Below are 13,263 nucleotides of genomic sequence, written 5' to 3' on the forward strand. Positions count from 1 at the left end.
TTCATAAAAGAATTATCTGTTTCTTCATTATCTTTTCTATCTTCCCAATTCAAAGGAAAAAGTGGTGTTTGCTCTTGCCAAGGCTTATCACTAACATTAAGGCCTCTTCTTTTTCTTATAAGATTATGTTCTACTATTCATCCCAATCCTTCTAATCTTCTCTTTTCCCTCTTTGATAATTCTGTCCCTTTTGCTTTCAGACATACTCAAGCCCCCTTATAGCCTCAAAAAACTTCTCTTGACCCTGCTGTCTCTTTCAAGATATTCCTTCATCAATAAATGAGGGGATTTGGCTAGAAGAACCTTTAAGATCCATTATATCTCTAGGTTCTGTATCTCTATTTCACTACTAAATTTCAAAGAAAAATAGTCCCCCCCCCCCCCCCGGAAAGAGGGAAAAGACTGCATATGTACAAAAATATTTGTAGCAGTTCTTTTTCAAATGGCAAATATATGGCAACAGATATTTTCCAATTAGGGAATGGCTGAACAAATTACAGTTTATGATAGTGAGAGAATACTACTGTGATATGAGAAATGATAAAATAGATAGATTTTAGAGAAACCTGGGAAGACTTGTATGAACTAATACAGAGTGAAGAGAGAAGAGCTAGGAGAACAAGCTGTATAATAACACTATAAAGAAAAACAACTTTGAAAGACTTAAGGGTGGCTAGGTGGTGCAGTGGATAGAGCACCAGCCTTGGAGTCAGGAGTACCTGGGTTCAAATAAGACTTCAGACACTTAATAATTACCTAGTCATGTGGCCTTGGGCAAGCCACTTAACCCCATTGCCTTGCAAAAATCTAAAAAAAAAAAACACTTAAGAACTTTGATCAATAAAACAAACCAACTGGAGTTCCCAGAACCAAAGATGAAAAGTATTACCAACTCCTCAAAGAGAGGTACAAAATGAGACTACTTTTGGAGACTTGATCAATTAGAGAAGCAAAACATTGTTTTGTTTTGGGTCTGCTGTTGTCTTTGTTGCTAGTGGGTTTTTGTTTGTTTTTTAAAAGGGGAGGATGGGGGCAGTTAGGTGGCACAGTGGATAGAGCAGTGGCCCTGGAGTCAGGAGTACCTGAGTTCAAATCTGCCCTCAGACACTAAATTATCTGTGTGGTCTTAGGCAAGCCACTTAACCCCACTGCCTTGCAAAAACTTAAAAAAAGGGGGGGGGGGGAGATGCAGCAAGGAAAGTTTTGTTCCTTTAAAATTAAATTTTAAAAAATCTTGTCCCTTCCCATCTCAGCATCACAATTTCTCAATATTTAGATATTTTATGCATCTCCTCCATGCAGGCGTTCCACTCAAGTATTTAATAGTGCAAACCAACCCATCCATGCTTACCTCAATTGTTAAACTATTGTCCATATCCATAAAACCTTCACAAGTATACACCATCATCTGAAAAAGTTATTTGCTTAATTTATTTTTCTTTTATTATATAGCAAGCATTTCTAGCACTGTCATCCTAAAGAGTCAATGAAAAAATTGAAACAATAACATTATCAAACTTGCAAGGTAATTAAATCCACAAAATCATCAGAATTTTTATATAATTCCAAGAAAACCTAGCAAGAAAAAATAGATTCCACTGTAAATTACTACAGAAAATATAAAATACTTGGGATTCTACTTTCTAAGAAACACATGAGAACTATACAAAAGCATCAACAAATCACTATTTACATTAATAAAGTCAGATCTAAATAACTGGAAAAACATAATTGCTTATGGGTAAAAAGATCCAATATAATAAATGTAACAATACTACTTTACGTATTCAGGGCTACATTAAACTACCAAAATATTACTTTATAGTCCTAGAAAAAAAAAATAATAAAATTCTCCTATTTTTAAAAAGGTCAAGAACCTCAAGAGAAATAAATTAAAGAAATGGTAATGAAGGGGGCCGAGCAGTGCCAGGGCTCAAATTATAAGGAATCATTGCTAAAACAATTCAAGACTGGTTAAAAAACAGATTGATCAGTGGAACAGATTAGGTACACAACATACAGAAGCAACCCCTAGCCATTGGAATAAAAGACTTAATATTTTGACAAAAATTGTTACAAATATTAGATAGCAGTATGAAAAATTGGATTTAGATCAATGTCTCACACCTTGTATAAAAATAAGCTTTAACAGGGGTACATGGTCTAGACAGAAAAGGCCGTATCATAAACAAATTGGAGAAATATGGGAAAAATTACCTATCGGATCTATGGAGAGAAAATAATGAACAAAAAAGAAACAGAAAATCATATAAGATAAAATGGATAGTATTGATAACATAAAATGGACAGTATTGATTACATAAAATTGAAAAGATTTTTTACAGAAACAAGTGAAGCTAAGACTAAAGAGGAAATAACTACAAAAATCTTTGCAGCAAGTTTCTCTAATAAAGGTCTTATTTGCAAAATATAATGAAATGATAAATAAAAATATAAGGAACATATAACCTCAAATATATTAGAAAAAGATCCATTCATCAATTGATAAATGAGCTAAGGAATTTTCAAAGGAAATTTATAGCCTATTAAATCTATTTATAGCCTATTTAAAATGTTCCTAATCAATTAGAAAAATGAAAATTAAAGCAATTCTGAGATTCCACCTCATACACATCAAAATGGCAAAATGACAAGAAAGGAAAATGATAAATATTTTCAGGGCTGTGGGAAAGTAGGCACAATGATGTTTTGGTGTGGACCTGTGTACAGAAAAAAAAAACATTTTGGAATTAGAATTTTAGACAAAAAAAATTTACAAAACAGAACCTGCCCTTTTACCCAGTTATACCACTGTTAGGCATATAGCCAAAAGATAATAAAGAGGAAAAGGTCCTTTGTGAACAAAAATATTTATAGCAATCCTTTTTATGGTGGCAAAAAACTGGAAACTAAGAGAATATCCAACAATTGAAGAAAGACTGAAGAAGATGTTCCGAAATTCTTAATATAAAGCTAAGAACTTCACTAAGACTTTTGGGATACTTTATGTTATAAAATAAATAATTTGAGGGGACTTATAAACTTACAAAGAATGAAATAGTTAGATCCAGAAGAATTTAATAATACTAAAAAAAAAAGCCCAAAAACTTTAGAAGCTGAAGTAGTTAATCACAATTTCAGAGATCTATTGATGAAACATGTTATCCATTAGGAGAAACATGATAGAATTATGTATATACACATATATACAAATGTTTTTGTACAATCATTAAGGACATAAAACAAATTTTGCTTAACAAGTTACATTTTAGAAGAAATGTGTTCTTTTCCTTTTTTACCTAATGAGACAAGAAAGAAAATAGATTTTTGCCAATTTAATAAAACTAAAGAGGTAGAGATACTATAGAACAAAATGCTGCATGAACTTTCAGATAAGGCCACTTTATTACTAGTTTAACTCAACTGTTTCACTTTGTTGCAAGAGAGCTTTAATTAAGTGAGAATAACCTGTATACATGTGTAATGTAAAAATAAAACTTCTTATAAAATTCTCTCCTAAAGGTCTACGCAGTATGCCAGGGGAGGTGGGTAGGGGATGTCTTTCTCTAGATCTGCTCACAATAATACTGGCTGGTTGGCTGGTTCTCATCCTTCCTTATCAAAGAAAACCAAAACAACATCACATCACTATGTTAGAGACAAGTTACAGAGTGTTCCACTGTAGTTGATAAGACCAATGCAAGCTCAGAATGCTCTTCCACAGCTCAGGCACAAATAAGTCCATGGGAACACCTGAGGTTGATTCTCCAAAATTATGAATCCTATGATTTCTTCGAGTTACTTCAATTCTACCTTGCTCACAGAGGGCAGCACCCTCTGTGATGAGGGTCTGTCATGTTGGGTGGTCCTGCTGATAGGACCACCATCCCCAGGCAACCAAGCTTCACTTTTCATTCTTCCTTTTCCTTCCCTTTCTACATTGAATCACTCTCCACACAGTAATTCGAATCTAGTCTTAGACATTTGACACATACTAGCTGTGTGGCTTTGGGCAAGTAACTTTCCTCTGACTGCTTCATATCCAGGGCCATGTCCACTTATCCAATTCACAGCTGGTCACTGACTGGAGGAGAAAGAGGCTGATTACCTAGCACAAAAATCCCCTCACTCAAATCCATTACACTTGGTTTGTATTGGCATCATCTCCCTGATGTCATGGTCTTCAAGAATGCAGGATAACTAGGACAGCTAGGTAGCGCAGTGGATAGAGCACCGGCCCTGGAGTCAGGAGTACCTGAGTTCAAATCCAGCCTCAGACACTTAATAATTACCTATCTGTGTGGCCTTGGACAAGCCACTTAACCCCATTGCCTTGCAAAAAAAACAAAAAAAAGAAAAAAAAAGAACAAAGACAGACATCTTGTCTTATCCATCTTTCCTTTCCTCTCTCAAATATGCCTTCTCCTCCCAACTCATCTGATTTCACCTCAACCTGACTTTTAAATAAATATAGACTCCTATATTTGAGTTTAAAAACACAAGAGAGATTATGAAAAAAATCGGTAGCTTTTGGTGGATGGCAAGTTTAACATAAGTCAGTAGTGTAATGCAGGAGTGAAAAAAGCTAATGTAATTTTAGGTAGGACCTGAGAGGCTTGCTTAGTGGTTAGAATGACTCCTATACTCTTTCCTAGACATTTCAGATCTGAACTTTATTTAATTCAATGAACATTTTACAGACCCAGAGAAGCCAAAGCATGACAAAATGGAATTAACATTGATGAATTGAGTTTTGCTGAGGGGGAAAGAAAAGCATGTCATATTCAGTTAAAGTAAACCAGGGATAGTTAGCATTGAAAAGATTTGACAGGACATAAAGTTGTCTTAAATTTCTGAATGAGTCTAAGGTATTCTGTTAGTTACTGAAGATAAAGAACAACCACTATCTTTAAAGATCTTACAATCTAAGAGAAGTAATCAACATCAAATGTAATAAGAATTAGGAAGAAATGCCACAAGGTGCTTGAAGAAAATATGAAAGAGTGGAAAGTTTTACAAAGCTCAAAATAAAAAAAAAGTAGTGCATTATGACCTAGTAGAAATTTCCAGAAACCATGCAGAAGAAGGATTCCCCATTTAGGGATGGTTTGAACTGGAAGACCCTACAAAATCCCTTCCAACTCAGATTCAATTAATATCCTGATTTCTTTGCCTTTTAGTCTTTGTCCTTTCCAATTTCAATGTTTATAAAACTGCTAAAAAAAAAATCTCACAGGTCTGACCATGTCATTTCCTTGCTCAAAACCTTAAATGATTCCACATGATCTAAAATGTAAAATATAATCTGCTTTGACTGGACAGCTAGGTGATACAGTAGATTGAGTACTAGACCTGGGGTCAGGAAAACTATCTCTCCCTGAGTCAAATTCAGATTTGACTAGCTCTGTGATCCTGGGAACTTGACCTCGTTTGCCTCAGTTTCCTCATCTTTAAAAATGGCAAAACTGGGGCATTTAGGTAGCACAATGCACAGAACACTGACCCTGGAGTCAGGAGGACCTCAGTTCAAAAGTGACCTCAGACATTTAATAATTCCTGTGTGACCTTGGGCAAGTCACTTAATCCCACTGCCTTGCAAAAACAAAAAGACAAAACTGCTCCAGTATCTTTGCTAAGAAAACCCCAAATGGGGTCACAAGAGAACACAATTTGAAAAATAACTGTGAACTATCCTGACATTTAAAACTCTTCACTATGTGATTCCAAGTTAGCTTTCTGTACTTACTGCATGAGTTATAGTTTGACATCTAGGCAGGTTTTTCCCCCAAGAGTAGAATCCATTTCTAGAGCATCTCTACCTACTAAAAATTCTTTTAAGTGTCAGTTCAGGCACTAACTCCTCCAGAGTTTTCCCCATCTTCTATATTCAAAGAATGTTTCCCTCTTCAAATCTCTTTACAAGGTATGGATCTAGCCTTGACCCCTGATCACATTCTACATATCAGTTATTTTGTATACTATATCTGACACTCTCCTCAAACTGACTCTAAGTTCCTTGAAGATCTAAATTAAAGTTGTTTTCTTGTTTGTATCCACAGTGCCTCATATAGTCCCTTAAACCTTCTTGGTTGACTGGTGGCTGTCCTTTCTTTTCAAAGAGGACCAAAATGACATCATTATATTAGAGTCAAGTTGCAATGTGTCTGATTATAGCTGATCAGAACAATGTGAGCTCAGGAAGCTCTGTTACAGGTTGGGCACAAACAGTCCATGTAAATACCCAGAGTAGACTCTCTAAATGCCCACATCTCACATTAAATATAGTATATGTTTATTGAATGTTCATTGAAACTTGCTGGTTTGTGCTTCTCTATAGGAATGAAAAAAAAAATCAGAAAAAATCTGGTTTTTTTTTTCTGTTAAATTTAAATTCAGCATTTATTAAGTCCCTAAATGCCAAATAACATAAGAAATTTAATGACATAAGCATATCATGGTGACTAAAGTGGTTCAATTAATGTCTCCAATACTTAATACCTCTCTGAACCAGAAGTCTTTTAAAAACTCTGAAACTTAAGTTTCCTAATATATTTTAACCCTTTAATCTCTGGAACGCCTGTCCCTGGGCTCCACTATGACACCTTCCAGACTATCCTCAGCCAGGCCGCACTTCACCCCTGACCCTTGGCCATCTTTGCAAGAGCTGCCCTGACTAGCACTCTTTCACCCTTTCAATTCTAGAATCATGATCAAATCAATGCTTTGTTTCACTGCTTCTGGAAATGACACCTCAATCTAACCCAGAAGCTCCACTTACCCATCCAGATGAAATGGTTATCACCATTCCCCTACATATATTGTCCCTGTCATTAGAAGAGAAGATCCTTGAGGGCAGAGGCTGTTTTTGCTTTTAAAACTAGTATACAACTAATATAAAGATAAGTGTAAATGAATGCCACAAAGTGGTCACATGTATTTTAATTTATACTCTTTAAAGTTGTAATTATGAAACCCAATGAAAATATGCAGTGCAAATTCAAATATATGCAACTCCTTCAAGAAGTTTGTTTTCAGGGGCAGCTAGGTGGCACAGTGGATAAAGCACCGGCCCTGGAGTCAAGAGTACCTGGGTTCAAATCTGGTCTCACAACACTTAATAATTACCTAGCTGTGTGGCCTTGGGCAAGCCACTTAACCCTATTTGCTTTGCAAAAATCTAAAAAAAAAAAAAAAGTTTGTTTTCAGTACCAATCAAGATCTAGTTGTATTTCTATCCTCATTGGGAGCCCAGGGTTTGGTACCTAGTAAACACTTGACAGATGCTCTTTCTTTTCATTCATTCATTATAACTGATGAGAAAGTACATAAATAGCTTGAAAACTGGTAATTTGTCTGTTAATTGCCTTGCATTCGCTGAGCTGCTATCTCAAATAAGATAATGTATTTATGGGGCTTTGGAAACCTTAGCATTAGTTGTTACATTGTATACAACTTTACCTTTTTCAAAAGACAGATTTTATAGTTTTGCTAATTTTTAACATTCTCAGAACTGCTCGTTATTCTCCATTTTCTGACTTGCCACCAGATCTGCTTCCTTCTCCCACCAGAACTCCAGGGACCTATGCCCTGGGAGTACAGATTCCCTTTTTTGAGTCACAAACCACTTTGACAATGTGATGAAGCCTATAGGATTTCTTCTCAGAATGTTTTAAAATGCATAAAATACATAGGATTACAAAGGAAAACAATCATATTGAAACACTATTAAAATACACTTTTTTAAAAAACAAGTTCACAGATCTCAAATTGAGAGAGCCTCTATCCCTTGAACTTTGAAAGTCCTACCAACTATCTGGGCTAGTGAGGCCTCACCGGACCTATAGCAGTCCCCAAACCAGATCAAGCTCTTTTATAGCACTATAAATTTAGAGATGAAGAGATTTCCAAGGTTTCTGAGTATAGTCAACTTACCTTTTCACTTCTTGAACTGAAAACTCTAATCAAGTAAACACGCCCTTAAGATTTCCCATGGTTTTACACCATCACAACCCTTACTGATAGGAGAAGATGCTGATGGTTAGGTTTCCAGAAGCTGTATTTGAACAAAACACTATAAAAATAGTGTTTGAAGAGATCCATATAGTACACAATACACGTAGGAATATGGGAACAGGATGAAGCAGAGGAAGGGCAGAATCAAAAGGCTAATAGAAATCTTGAAGCTCCTCTTGAAGGGAACACAGGCCTAGTCCAGCCTAGACTGGCTAAGTTTTCAAGAATCAACCACTGGCTTTTTGCTAATATGCATGCTTGATTAGTTTCATACATATTAACTTCTCCATCCAAGGTTCATTATAATAACATGGGGTATGTATAAGCATGATCAGGGTGGGGAACATAACCTAAAGGAGCCTGGACCAATCCTGACTCTGATGGGAGGAGTAAAGCTGAACTAACAGTATATAAATCTGCTCCTGCTTATGTAAAGGTGTGGATACTCTGAGGAACAACTTTTACTCTAGACTTACTTTATTCATATTAACAGCAAGGCAGAGGCAGGAAACTTCCCAAACTTGCAGAGGGAGTGGGGGGGGGGCTCTATTTCTAACAATGGGGTCTCTGGGCATGCCAAGCATTTAGAAAATGCCTTCATTCATAGTCAATAAACATTAAATGCTACATAATGCCAAGCACAATTTAGGGTACAAATTTAAAAAAAAAAAAAGAAAGTCCTTGCCCTGGAGGAGTTTGCAGTCTAAAGAGGGAAGACAAACAGAAGAGTAAGGACTCCAAATCCCATCCCACCCAGCCCTAGAGCAGTGAATGGAGGGAGTCACAATCAAGTAAAGGAGCAGCTGAGACACTAATTCTGAGTATTCCTTAAAGGCAGGCTTTGATGAGCTTCTTTCTCCAGGCAGAGGGGAGAGGAGCCCAGGCAAGTGGAACTTCAAAATTAAAGCAGTCTCCATGATGAGGAGCTATCTAGTAATAAACTTAACCTGTGGGAAAGTAGAATTTTTCAGAAGTGGAACCCAAGCCCAGAGGCTAATGGGACTTTGTCCAGTCTCTATCCATTCTTACTATTGGTCCAAGTTCCTATTAAGTCCTCAGGGCAAATCTCCTCATCTGTTTGCCTCCTGTCTAATTTAGATGGAAGAAAATGACCAGTGAAAGCCCAGGTTTCTGAGCATGCACAGGGTGGGAGGTGTGATGCTCTCTTTCATGTGAAATTCAGAGCAGGGGCTGGTTTGCCATGACTGGGGTCAACTTGCCATGGGATGAAAGGCTTTTCAAATTGGCATCTGAACTGGAACTGGGAATGCAAGACTCCAACAACTCAACTGAGATCAGTTTTCCAGGAGGTTATGTTCAACTATGGAAGCCAAGATTCTTTGAAAGCTTCCAAACAGACAGTCCAGGGTCCTATTCTCCGCACCCAAATCACCATGAAGTCACAAGCAAATGGCCTGGGTGTAATTAGAGTCAATTCTTCCTGTGATAAGTGAAGAAGTACTGGATTCCTAAGGAACTAGGCTGTGACTTTGAGTTTCAAAAGTTTGGAAGAGAGAGCCACTAGGAGGAACCCAGTGACAGGAGTTTGTGGAAAACTGGGCCCAGAGCTCTAGGGTCTCCCACCCCAACTCATTAGGAGGAATTGGATCTTCAGGGTATTTTTTTTACCACTCTTCAAAGTTCTAGGGTTAGCCTTGGGGAGGATGGGCTTTCTAAATCTCTAGCTCACAAGGTTTCCTACTAATGATTATTAGTTAAATCAGTTAGTCAGATTTCATTAGGTTTTGTTGCTGCAGAGTCAGTTCAGTCCTGTCCAACTCTTGGTAACCCCATCTAGGGTTTTCTTCACAAAGATACTGCAGTGATTTGCCATTTCCGTATTCACCTCATTTTATAGAAAAGGAAACGTAGGCAAAAAGGATTGAGTGACTTGCTCAAGGTCACACTAGAAGTGTCTGAGCCCATATTTGAACTCAGAGATTTGAGTCTTCCTAACTTCAGGTCCAGCACTTTACCCTGGCCTTGGAGTCAGAAGAATGGGAGTTCAAATCCAGCCTCACATACTTGTCACTTACTTAGTTGGGTGACCTAGGGCAAGTCACTTAACCCTGATTGCCTCCCATCCAGAACCATCTCCAGTCCTCCTGATTCATATCTGGCTACTGGATCCAAATGACTCTGAAGAAGAAAGTGAGGCCCTCTCACTCAAATCCACTTCACATGCTTGTCATGGCATCACCTCCCTGACATTATGGTCTTTTTCAAGAATGGAGGACAAACATCAGCTGGTACATATAAACTCTTCACAAATAATGACATACTCTCCCACCACTACCTAGAGGCCAAGAAAAAAGTTTAAAAAACACATGTGACAAAGGGGTGACACAACTCCTGGAATTCTTTTGCTAGGCCTCAGGATAATCCCCTTAGGTATGAGGTAGTTTTTCTGCTGGGCTCTTTGTAGGTCCTTGAATCAATGTCCATTTTCTTTGGCTCATGATGCAGCTATTCCCACCAGCTATTCCACAGACCTTAACAAGGATACTGATGGTAAATCCAAAATTCTTCAGACCCTTTAAATATCACAAGGTCATCCTCCAAACAAAGGACACATAGGAGGGAGAAAGGAATTAACCCACTTTCCCCTCCTCCCCCCAAGTGATTCCTTCTCAGGACTACAGCTGGAACACTCCTCTCCACAAGCAGATTCCAACTAGCTCAAAGGTTTTACAAAGGTCCCAGAGGGCAACAACTCTCAACAAAGCTCAATAAATTTTCAATAAACTGTGGCACCTCAATGGGCTTACACCTACTGAACAATCAAGAGAGAGTTCTTACTAGCTTTTAGAGAGAATCATATTACTTTAACTCAGGCTTACACCCACCCTTTACAATGCTTTCTTCCATAAACAAAGACAACAGTACTCTGTATTTGCTAAACTTTTCAGCCAAGAGTGTAACTGGAAAGATGTGGTCTGCTTATAGAAAACGCTTGTTTCTAAACTAGTGTGTAAAAATGCTAAAATATATCTTTAAAAGGTCTTTAGTTCGGTGGGTAGCTAAAGCACTATAGAAGATATGTGAGAGAGCAACTAGGTGGCTCAATGGATACAGCGCCAGCCCTAAAGTCAGGAGGACCTGAGTTCAAATTCAGCTTTAGACACTTGATACTTACTAGATAACTGAACTGACCTTCAGCAGGTCACTAAGCCCCAATTGCCTCACCAAAAAAAAGAAGATATGTAGAATGTACATAAGAAACATAGGAGTAGAAGGCATAGATGGATGGGTTGATATTTGTCCCCTAACATCCATATATACAAAAACAGATCCAATGAAGTTTTTTTAAGTATGCATATGCAAGATAACAACGAATATAAACAAAATAAAATAACTCAGTAATAGTTCAGGTAAAAAGTGCGTTGTAATTGTGCTTATAATTTAGGTCCCAGAGAATGAGAATGAAAAAAATAAGTATTTATTAAATATTGTACATTGTAGATTGTACATTGCAAATACAAAAGGAGAGCCAGTTCCTGACCTCAAGGGGTTTTACCCTCTAAAGGAAAGTAACACACTTCCTAATATAAAGGGTATTAAAATTTCTGTGCTGGCTTTTTCTAGAAATGTTTTTTAAATGGTAACACTAGTCAAAATAAGAAAATTTCATGTCACTTTGACATAAGCATATTTTTCTTTTAAAAATATTTTATTTATACTTTTTCCATTTCTTAAATGGTTATCATTTCCCAAACAGAGCTCTGTCATAATGAATAAAGTCTAGCAAAACAAATAAAAGCTCTCATAGGTTCTGAAAATCCATACCTTATTCCACAATTCTAGTCAACGCTCCATTCTGCTGAGAAACTAGAGGACTGTCCTTTCCAATCATGATTCATTTCTGAATTGATCAGTTTGGAAGTTTTTCAGACTTGTTTTTCCTTTATATTGTTGTGGTAACCATTTAATTGCCATCTTGTATCTGACTATTTTGTCTGAATTAATTCATTCAAATCTTTCCAATTTCTCTTAATTTTTATGATCATTTCTTAGGAATAGAGACTGGGCCTGAAATTTCATTGAGATAGAGGAAGACAAGTATACCAAATCAAATCAGCACTTTTCTCTGTAATTTATAGTACAGTCATACAGAGTTGCCCAGACTCTTGAGAATTTAAATGACTTGCCCAAGAATCAAATGGGTCAGCAAGTGTCAAAATCGGGACTTGAATCCTAGTTTTTCTTGCTCCAAAGCTCAGAGGCATATTCTTGCAAAATGAAACAAAGAAATTTGAGGGAACTAGGTTGTCTAACATGCTTTTTTTTTTAAAAGCTAATGTTTAGCTAACATATCTATTTACAAGACGATTTCCCTCTATTCAGTTGTCCAATTCAACATTCCTAACTTTCTCCAAAACTACTTTTAGAGACTACTATTAGAAATGTAAATGTTTTACTTCTGTTTCAGAGAATTAAATAGATCTAAGGAAGAAATAGAATACAGATTCCACTTACAAAGAAGGAGAACATTTGTTGTTGGTTATGTAATAAGCATAGAAGTTCAACCAGTAATATAACTGAATAATATCAGGAAGAAAAGATCATAAAATTAAGGATAGTAGAGACCTCAGAGACAATCTAAACTAAATGTTATTCAACTCACATCCTTGAATTTTGCTTTTTTAATAATTTGATCTAGGGGTCTGTAAGTACACCATCATGTATGTCATCTGCAAGTTTTGCTTCCTCTTTGCCAGTGCTAATTCCTTCAATTTCTTTTTTTCTCTTATTATTAAAGTTAACATTTCTAATACTATATAGAATAGTAATGGTGATAATGGGCATCCTTGCTTCATCTCTAATCTTATTGAAAATGCTCCTAGTTTATCCCCATTACATATAATATTTGTTGATGGTTTTAGATAGATTTTATTTTTTATTTTATTTATATTTTTTAATAAATATGTATCTTTTATTTATTTGTTTATTTATTTATTTTTAGTTTTATTTTAAGGGAAACTTCATTTATTCCTATACTGACTAGAGAAGAATGGAAAGAATTACAGGAACTGATGTTCAGTGAAGGGACCAGAATCAAAAGAACATTTTATACATTAACTGTGAGTTGATCAACTATGATGGATGCAGCTCTTCTCAGCAGTTCAGAGATCGGGACAACCCTGGGAGATCAAGTCATCCACATCCAAGCAAGAAAAAAAAAAAACACTATGGAATCTGAATGAAGACTGTTCACTTTTTAACTATTTCTTTTATGTTTTTCCTTCCTAT

At 36.4% G+C, this 13,263-nt stretch overlaps 1 protein-coding gene across 4 annotated transcripts in view; it reads right to left on the bottom strand.

Annotated features, from left to right (window-relative positions):
• Positions 1-13,263, bottom strand: part of CUL2 (cullin 2) — a 190,413-nt gene that overhangs the window by 102,202 nt on the left and 74,948 nt on the right. Inside the window, exon 1 of one of the 4 annotated variants that reach the window (XM_074193163.1) lies at positions 1,352-1,626. The exons of the other annotated variants lie outside the window; for them this stretch is intronic. The gene's annotated coding sequence lies outside the window, so the exon portion shown is untranslated. Of the gene's footprint in view, positions 1-1,351; positions 1,627-13,263 lie in introns of those variants that run through there. 4 annotated transcript variants of the gene reach the window in all.

Source organism: Macrotis lagotis, chromosome 7, assembly GCF_037893015.1.
Source record: "Macrotis lagotis isolate mMagLag1 chromosome 7, bilby.v1.9.chrom.fasta, whole genome shotgun sequence".
NCBI classification, from domain to species: Eukaryota; Metazoa; Chordata; class Mammalia; order Peramelemorphia; family Peramelidae; genus Macrotis; species Macrotis lagotis.